This window comes from Gigantopelta aegis, chromosome 1 (genome assembly GCF_016097555.1).
Source record: "Gigantopelta aegis isolate Gae_Host chromosome 1, Gae_host_genome, whole genome shotgun sequence".
NCBI lineage: Eukaryota > Metazoa > Mollusca > Gastropoda > Neomphalida > Peltospiridae > Gigantopelta > Gigantopelta aegis.
This window is the reverse complement of record NC_054699.1, coordinates 46193740-46202404: the sequence shown is the minus strand read 5'-3', so window position 1 is coordinate 46202404 and position 8665 is coordinate 46193740.

Genomic DNA, 8665 nt, shown 5'->3' with positions numbered 1-8665 from the left:
CTTCCGTTTTGTGAGTGATCCGCAACTGGCGTATCAAGTGTGTCCCCTTTGAGGAGTTACAGTAAGTCGTTTGCAGCATCACTTTTCATAAAACTAGTCATGCACAATCTATATATGTTTCCCCTACTCGTACTATAAAATTTCAAAGGATATAAAAAGAAAAACATCAAAAACTTCATCTCTCTTTGTAAACGTCTTCTTTTGTTCATGTCGTCTGCTCGTGTAAAGTTTTAATAGTGGTTATGTATCGCCGTCCAAAATGAAACCAAGACTATATACTGTTACAGTTATTTTACGTACAATTTCAAGAAACATGTATTATTTGTTTGTTAGAATATTTGTTTAATGAAATTTACACAGAAACGACTAAAAATTGAATATACCGACAGACTGATCGGTAACTACAGGTGATCCGGAAGTGATCCGGAACTGGCGTATCACCTGTACCTGTCAATTGGATGTCAAACATTTGGTAATTCTGACACGTAGTCGTTAGAGGAAAACCGCTACATCTTTCCTATCTTTTATCTACTTATCCCCAGATAGAAAAACACATACCACGTCATTTGATCAGTTGTGGTGTATAGGTTGGAACGAGAAAAATCCCAATCAGTTGATTGGATCCACCGAGATGGTCCGATCCTGCGACGTCAGCACCTCAAGCATTCACTCAACCGACTGTGCTAAATCCAGCGACCGCCCCCCCCCCCATAACCCCACAACCGCCCCACCCCTCCACATTCCCCCTCAATCTTTAAACAGTGCAATTAATCAATCGCATTTAATAACATACTCACCGTCAGTTTACCGTCCTACTTCAAGTTCTTAAAATTGCCGTATTCATGATCAACTGTCACTATCACGTAAATGACGTAATCGAATTTGACAACATCTGACGTCACACGTGATCTCCCTGGATGTCGCACAAGTTTGCTGCACACTAACTGTGACTAAGTCTTGTTCTGAGGTCGTAAATAATTGTCCGTCGCCAGGATTCCATTAAAGGGACAGATCGTAATTTCAACATTTGAAAATTAACACTAAGTTTAGTCAATCTACAAACCTTTAACACATTTGGATAAAGTTACAATTGAGTGAAACATGAGTCTGTGACTTCGAAATGGTGAAATACCCTAAAAAAAATAGACTAAAACTCGACTCCATAACTATTACTTCTCAGACGCACGTGCCCTTTTAAAAATATGAGAAATGCATTTTGTGATATTAAAAACACCAGGATGACAAAAAACACTTCGAATGTACAGACACTGATAATCTAAACCATACAATCTAAGTGAAGTATGAATTCAGTTATAAAAAATGGCTATAATAGTTAAAAGTATGCCTTAGTGTTTAAAAACTGGGGTATGCCCCTTTAATATATGACCAATACAACAACCATTACGGACAGTCCACCGATAGCATGCTTATTAAAGGCATATTGTCACAGACCACTGACCTATTTAATGGTCTAACAAAGTATTACCTGAACAAAAATAATTTGATTTGTCCCTATACGTACTTTATTCAACCATCTTCATAACCACCATACTCCATTTATTAATGATATTTTGTAAAAATAATTAATTCAAAAACTAAAATTGCCGAGAGGGTTGACATGGATTTCACTCCACCATGGTTCAGTTAAAGTGATGCAATAGCTAGATTTTGTTTCCAACAATTAATGTAATTTTTAGTTATTATCCATTTTCAGAGAAATAAGGTCGTTAAATCCGTGACAGTATGCCTTTAATACGTTCAATATCAAAGAGTCGTGGCACTGTAAAAGTGCGTCTAAAATGGTGTTTTGGGGGCGGGATTTAGCTCAGTCGGTTGAGTGCTCGCCTGAGGTGCTTGCGTCGTAGGATCGAACCACCTCGGTGAATCCATTCAACTCATTGGGGGTTTTCTTGTTTCAACCAGTGCATTACATCTGCTCAAAATACGTGGTATCTGCTTTCTTGTCTGTGGGAAAATGCATATAAAAGATTCCATGCTACTAATGGAAAAATGTAGCGGGTTTCCTCTGATGTCCACGTGTCGTAATTACCAAATGTTTGAAATCTAATAGCCGATTATTAATATTTTAATTTTTAAAAAAAGTTTGGATCATTGGTTAGCCTGTATTTAAAACATCGTAGTCAGTGTTAAAGTTAATATTGTGTTTGTCGACACCACTAGAGCACATTGATGTATTAATCATAGATTAGCCTACTGAATGTCAACCATTTGGTAATTTTGACTCCTAGTCTTCAGAGAGAACCCGCTACTTACCTTTTCTTCTTTTATATGCAATTTCCCTAAGACAGGACAGCACATACCACAGCATTTGATATACTAATCTTAGTGTACTGGCTGAGTTAGATCTACTTCCCATGTCACGTGTAAGACCATTTTTTACTAATAATTCCGGCTCCCATCCAGACCAAGTTTAACGACTCATTGGGTAGGTTTATTAAGGCCAAGACCGTTTAAATCCACTCGGGCAGATACAGGCTGTTTCTAGGTACAACTTACATTATTCGAAAATACACTAACAAGTTTCATTGTTTGACATGACAATCTTCCCAATAAAGGTAGCCGTATCAGGCCCGTAGCATGGTGGACATTATTGGGGGCGGGGGGGGGGGGGGGGGGGGGGGGGGGGGCAATTGAATGAGCGCCGAAGGCGAGTTATTTGGGGGGTCCGGGGGCATGATTCAAAGGTCAGAGTTGAAGGTGCACTAAAGTTTTCATCCCACGGTAAATTTCTGTAATTTAATTTGAACTAGCGTCAGTGTACCAACTACCATTGTGCTTCACATATGTGCGAGGTCCTACTAAAACTAGCATGACAATTTTTGTGCGGAACTAGGGTGGTCATACACGCTACCTGTTATGTCTGAAACGAGCAGCTTAAATATCAATTTCTTCTGATTTACTTTAAGGGTGAGGCGTAGTATATGGTGTATATGTGGTAGGCGCGGATCCAAGGGGGTGTTACAGGGGTCCCGTGACCCATCCTTCGGAAAACATTCCGGGTTACAAGCCTGCTGCATGTGCCCCTGTTAAGCATTGCATCTTCCCCCTAGAAAACTCCTGCATCCGTCCCTGCCTGTGATGACAGTATTTTAAAAATTGCAACATTACTACCACCCACCCTTCCTCACTCGCCAACTTCACATCCTCGTTGTTACCTCCACTCGATTTGACACTGGATCCGCCACTGTGTCGATTGATACGCTGCGTGTAGCCGTTTTAGCCACATATGTTAGGTTACTGTTGTCGTCTATGAGATTTGATTTGGTGGTATACATCCTATAAGAAAAAGAAATATGGATGCATTTCAGAGATGAAGGTGTTGCTCCACCCTAAACCCCGCCCTGGATACAACGGTTTAGAATACCCATAGAAAGTAATTCTGCCAGTGAATGACTGCTTGAATGATAAATCCATATATGCTCTCTGTGAATGAGACACCACCCTATCCCAACCCCCACGAATCATAGAATGTAACCCAGGGGACGTAACTAGATTTTTGAAATGTGTACTCAAGAAAATAGCGAAACCACTCAAAATCGTGCCATTCAGTTAGGTAGAACAACGAAAAATTAAAAAATAAATATGTGGTCAAGTTTTTTATTTTAAACAAAAATATGAACCAAAAGATGTAAATTAATGAAAACCGGACGGAAAAATATTTAATGGTTAGAAAGTTACAGCCCTTTGAAGTTTGGCGTGCTGTGAAATATGTCTGCCAAATTTTGACTCGCTTTTTTAAAATTGCCGGTTAAACTCAACTACTGGTCGCCATGTGTATATTTCACTTTAAAATGGAACTGAAACACGCCAAATATTATTCTGCAATATACAGTAGTGTTTTTGAAGCCACTGGAAAATGGTAACATATACCATTATAATGTTAAAATGTTATCATGAACCCTAACGTCGTTATAAACGTAAAATCGAAAAATAAGCAATACAAAGCGACGTTGTTGTTTTCACAACTTAATATATTTATTTAGCCTATCAGGACAAGTTATAGTTACATCATCCTTTTCCGAGAGATTTGTCTAGTTAGACCACGATTTTTGCGGCCGTTGAGTGACGGGTGTAATGATCGAGGGCGTAGCCCGAGATCTATTACACCCGTCACTCAACGGCCGCAATAACCGTGGTCTATCTAGACAAATCTCTTGGAAAAGGATGATGTAACTAGCTTGTACCACGCCCCCATTACAGATTTGTATTGTAGTTTATTAGTAATTTTAGTGACAGTGTTACTTTTTAAAACAATGTTCTAATTTACTTCCTGCTGAACTATATGTGAACTGTAGGCGTAACTTTCTTCAGCCATTCAGTAATCGCTAAAATTTAGGTCAGACACGCCCGTGGTCTATGGGATACACTACGGGTAAAATGAAAGGGGCCGACACCAATGCGTAGTACAATGCAACGATACCCCATTCATTTCCAACGTCTGTTATGCATGCATAAATAAATAGTGAAACAATGTTACATGTCATGTCATGTCATAGGGTTTTACGTGCACATTACATTCAGAACAAGCTGTTGTATCGCACGCCTGTCGTGGGCACAAGAGCCGGCCTTGGCCGGCTCCTCCGTCCATGACAGGAAAGGTGGGGGGAGGGGAGAGGAGGGACCGCCTGCACTGGCAGGTGCAAGGGAGCACCAGCAGCCCGATCAAATCGGTAGCAGGCGGGTGGGGGTGGTGGTGTAGCCCGAGTACTCTCGACAGGCGTGCGCTACAACAGCTTGTTCTGAATGTGCATGTAAAACCCTATGATCTGACCTGACCAGAATTCTGCTGTCCGGAGTTTGCCGAAGCTTAGCTGAATGTGGGTGCTGTCGGGTTTCTTTCTGTGGTGTGTGTATTAGTGATTAATATCTGAATTTCTTTTAATCAATCAACTCGAAAATGATCGATGTAAAGGTATTTGACGTCAAACATAGGATTGTTGTGGTATTAGAGCGGAAATCTTTGCCAACTTTTTGGTTGTCGGGAATTGCCCAAACAAAATACATAGCTTGGTCTCTGACTGTAATGAGAGCGTATTTATGTCCAAATGTCCGTCTAGCTCTCTTACAGTCAGAGTACTCGGGCTAGTGGTGGTGGTGCTATGGACGTGAATCTATGGAATTTGAATGGAGCAGTTTTATTTATGTTTATTTATTTTGATTTGCCTGCCAGTTATGTTTACAATGACCGGCCTCGGTGGCGTCGTGGCAGGCCATCGGTCTACAGGCTGGTAGGTACTGGGTTCGGATCCCAGTCGAGGCATGGGATTTTTAATCCAGATACCGACTCCAAACCCTGAGTGAGTTCCCCGCAAGGCTCAATGGGTAGGTGTAAACCACTTGCACCGACCAGTGATCCATAACTGGTTCAACAAAGGCCATGGTTTGTGCTATTCTGCCTGTGGGAAGCGCAAATAAAAGATCCCTTGCTGCCTGTCGTAAAAAAGAGTAGCCTATGTGGCGACAGCGGGTTTCCTCTAAAAAAATATGTGTAGTCCTTAACCATATGTCTGCCGCCATATAACCGTAAATAAAATGTGTTGAGTGCGTCGTTAAATAAAACACTTCTTTCTTTCTTTCTACAATGATGTGTACAACAATGTCTTCATTCTAACATGTTGGACATCTAGGCCCTACCTCAATCGGAACTCCTCGTACATTTCTACGAAATATAAACTCGGACACAATGCATCACAATTTTGGACGGAACTTTTTTCAGTCACATGATCAAAACATGGCCATGGAATATAATTGCTCATTCTGTGCTTCAGTGACAACTACATACAACAACAAATGCATCGAAGAGAATACGCGAGAATGATATACCCCTAATACAAAAGATAACAGACACATTAGGCTTTAAACATACTGACAGTTACAGAATATTTAACAGATGTGTAAATAAAATTATTAAATTCCAAAATAAATGTATTACAATTTCTTCAATTTTAAATATAATTAAATATGTTGAAGTAAGCTTTTTCAGAAGTTTCTAAAATAGATTGAAAATACAAATCCATCACGAAACAATCTTTTAGTCGTCATATCTTTATTTTTACTCATGAACCACGGTTAAATCTATATCACAGTTAATGTGTGCAGTTGGCGAGCATGTTCCATAGAAATAGTGACAAGTCAGCTTTTTAAACAATCCAGCGTTCTCACATTTAAGAACAATTTCATCAAAACATCAGTCTGTTTAATCAGCTGTTTCTTGGTACAGATTGCCATTAGGTTCAGCTCCTCCAAAGAACTAAGTGGGGCTTTTTATAAATAGTTTATTGTGATACTGGACATTTAAAATACTAAACCATAGAACTCTTAAATGTTATAATTAAAATATTGCATTACACATGTGCTTGCATGCACCCACCCACTGTCCATGTTTAGCAACATTTTAAAAAATATCTTAAAGGTCCAATATTAGAGTTAAATTAAACTATTATGCTATTTTCACATGTGATTGTAATAAATAACTACAATTTACTCGATCCCACACATAATATTTGCTTAAGTAACTCCAGAATAATAATTTTATAATTATAAAAAAATGTTGTGTCAAAAGATGTTCCATATTTGATCGAACTACATTATGTTACGAACTTCGTCCTAACCGCGTCACCAAATACATGAAAATTTGGTGTATTCCTACAACTTGTGTCCGAGCCTACATCTAGCGTAGCGGAATGTGACGAGGTGTTCCGATTGGGCCCTACCTATCTTGAAAAATCGACATGCAAGACCAACATAAACATGTTTATACAAATACTAATGTTACAGTTACTAGGTCGATGTTTTTAAGATAAATTATTTTTGCTGTTATTACAGCAAAATTTGCAATTTAGCATGTTTATAATACAATTTAATGTACATATAAAATTAATTTGAAGCATTGAAACGAAATATTTTGTAAAACAGGCGCCTGTGCAAGAAATTATGTAGAGGTCTAGATTGACCAGCAAAGGTTTGTGTGTGTCGTGGGGTGAGGGTGGGGGTGGGGGTCATGTTTCCCTGGAAAATACATTGAAAAAGAACAATATGGCATGTGGGGGAGGGTACTGTGTGCTGATCGGAATATTACCTAAAATATCTAAAAATATCTATATATATTTAATTATTAAAATTGTGCTACTGTCATACACACTTCTTTATAAAAACTGTAGGTGTGTTTCTATGAAGTTATACTAATTAATGTGAGGCGAGATTGCAGCTTTAAAAAAAGGAAGACAATTTCCATGCAAGAAACAACCAAAACAATGTAATTGTTGGTGAGAGCTCGCTAGCCATAATGTATTTGGGCTAGATTCACCTCCGATATAATATCATATTTGACACATGGTCAGTTATAACAAAACGCAATTTCAGCAACTTAGGCCCTAATATTTATTTTTAAAAACGAAAACACATGTAACACACTAGGCAGGGCCATCTTGAAGCGATGCATTATGGGATTGATAAAATGGCTGTCGCCGTGACTGCTGAGACAGCCCAAATTAGGACGCCCTGCGCTCAAATGCGCTAGGGTGAAATGACTTAAAACTTCAAAGAAAACATAGAAATAGGTTCAATTTAACAATTGAATATGTAAACTCGATGTGCCGAAGTATAGAAATATATTCAAAATCCATTTGAAGTTCAGTGTTTTTCAAAGTACATTTAAAATATCACATTTCGTTATTAGTGACAAAATCGACCTTTCTTTATAATGAGCCACGTCTTAAATCCATCAAAACACTTCTAAAAGAAGCCATTGACGTCAGACGCCGCGTTAAGACAAAATTATCATGTGACCCTATCAGCTGTAAAAATGGCCGCGAAGTCATACTTATAACGCGACGTCATTGACAGAGCTCTCTTGAAAATCGTTATTGGTGCAGTTTTAACCGAATTACAAATAAAATAATTATATCTTTTGGAAAGACGATAAAACGCTGTGTATGTACATCTATTTAATATCACTGTATTTCATTGGGAAGCTGTAATATGTGTGTTGAAAAGTGAGTCATTTAAGCTGGTGGCAGATATGCAGCGCAAAGTGACGTCAAACTTTGTCATACCTAATTCAGTCACTAGTAATTCCAATCTGTAAAACTTATTTTCTTACAAATGCTTGTATTGGTCAAATTCGTATGACGTCATTACGACTGTCATATCTTCATGAAACCCAAGCTTTGAATGGCGTTGGGGATTCCCCTGTAGTGAAGCGTTAATACGTAAAGTTGAGAATTTAGTGCGATTGTTCAAAAAAAAAAGTGTACTCAAATAGCTAAATTGCGTATAAGGTCTCACTACACAGATCACTTCCGGGTGAGAGTTCATTGATCACCACTATAGTTCCTAATTGTGACACAAGTTATGGTTCACATATTCACTTCTAGGAAATGGTGAAGAATTAAAACAATATGTATGTTTAATGGTAAGCCTTCTGGCTATATTTTGCCCATGTTATTTTGTAATATTGTGCATCGACCTTTTGGGACATGGGTATATAGCGCAAGTGACAGCCGGAGTGAATCGGTTAATGAACCACCTGTTCGGACCGCTACTACAGCCAGATGCGGTCATATAGCAAAAAACTGAGACGGAAATGTTCTCAATTTTGGAGTGAAAATAAATGCTTATATAATGTATGTTCGCAATGGTGTAT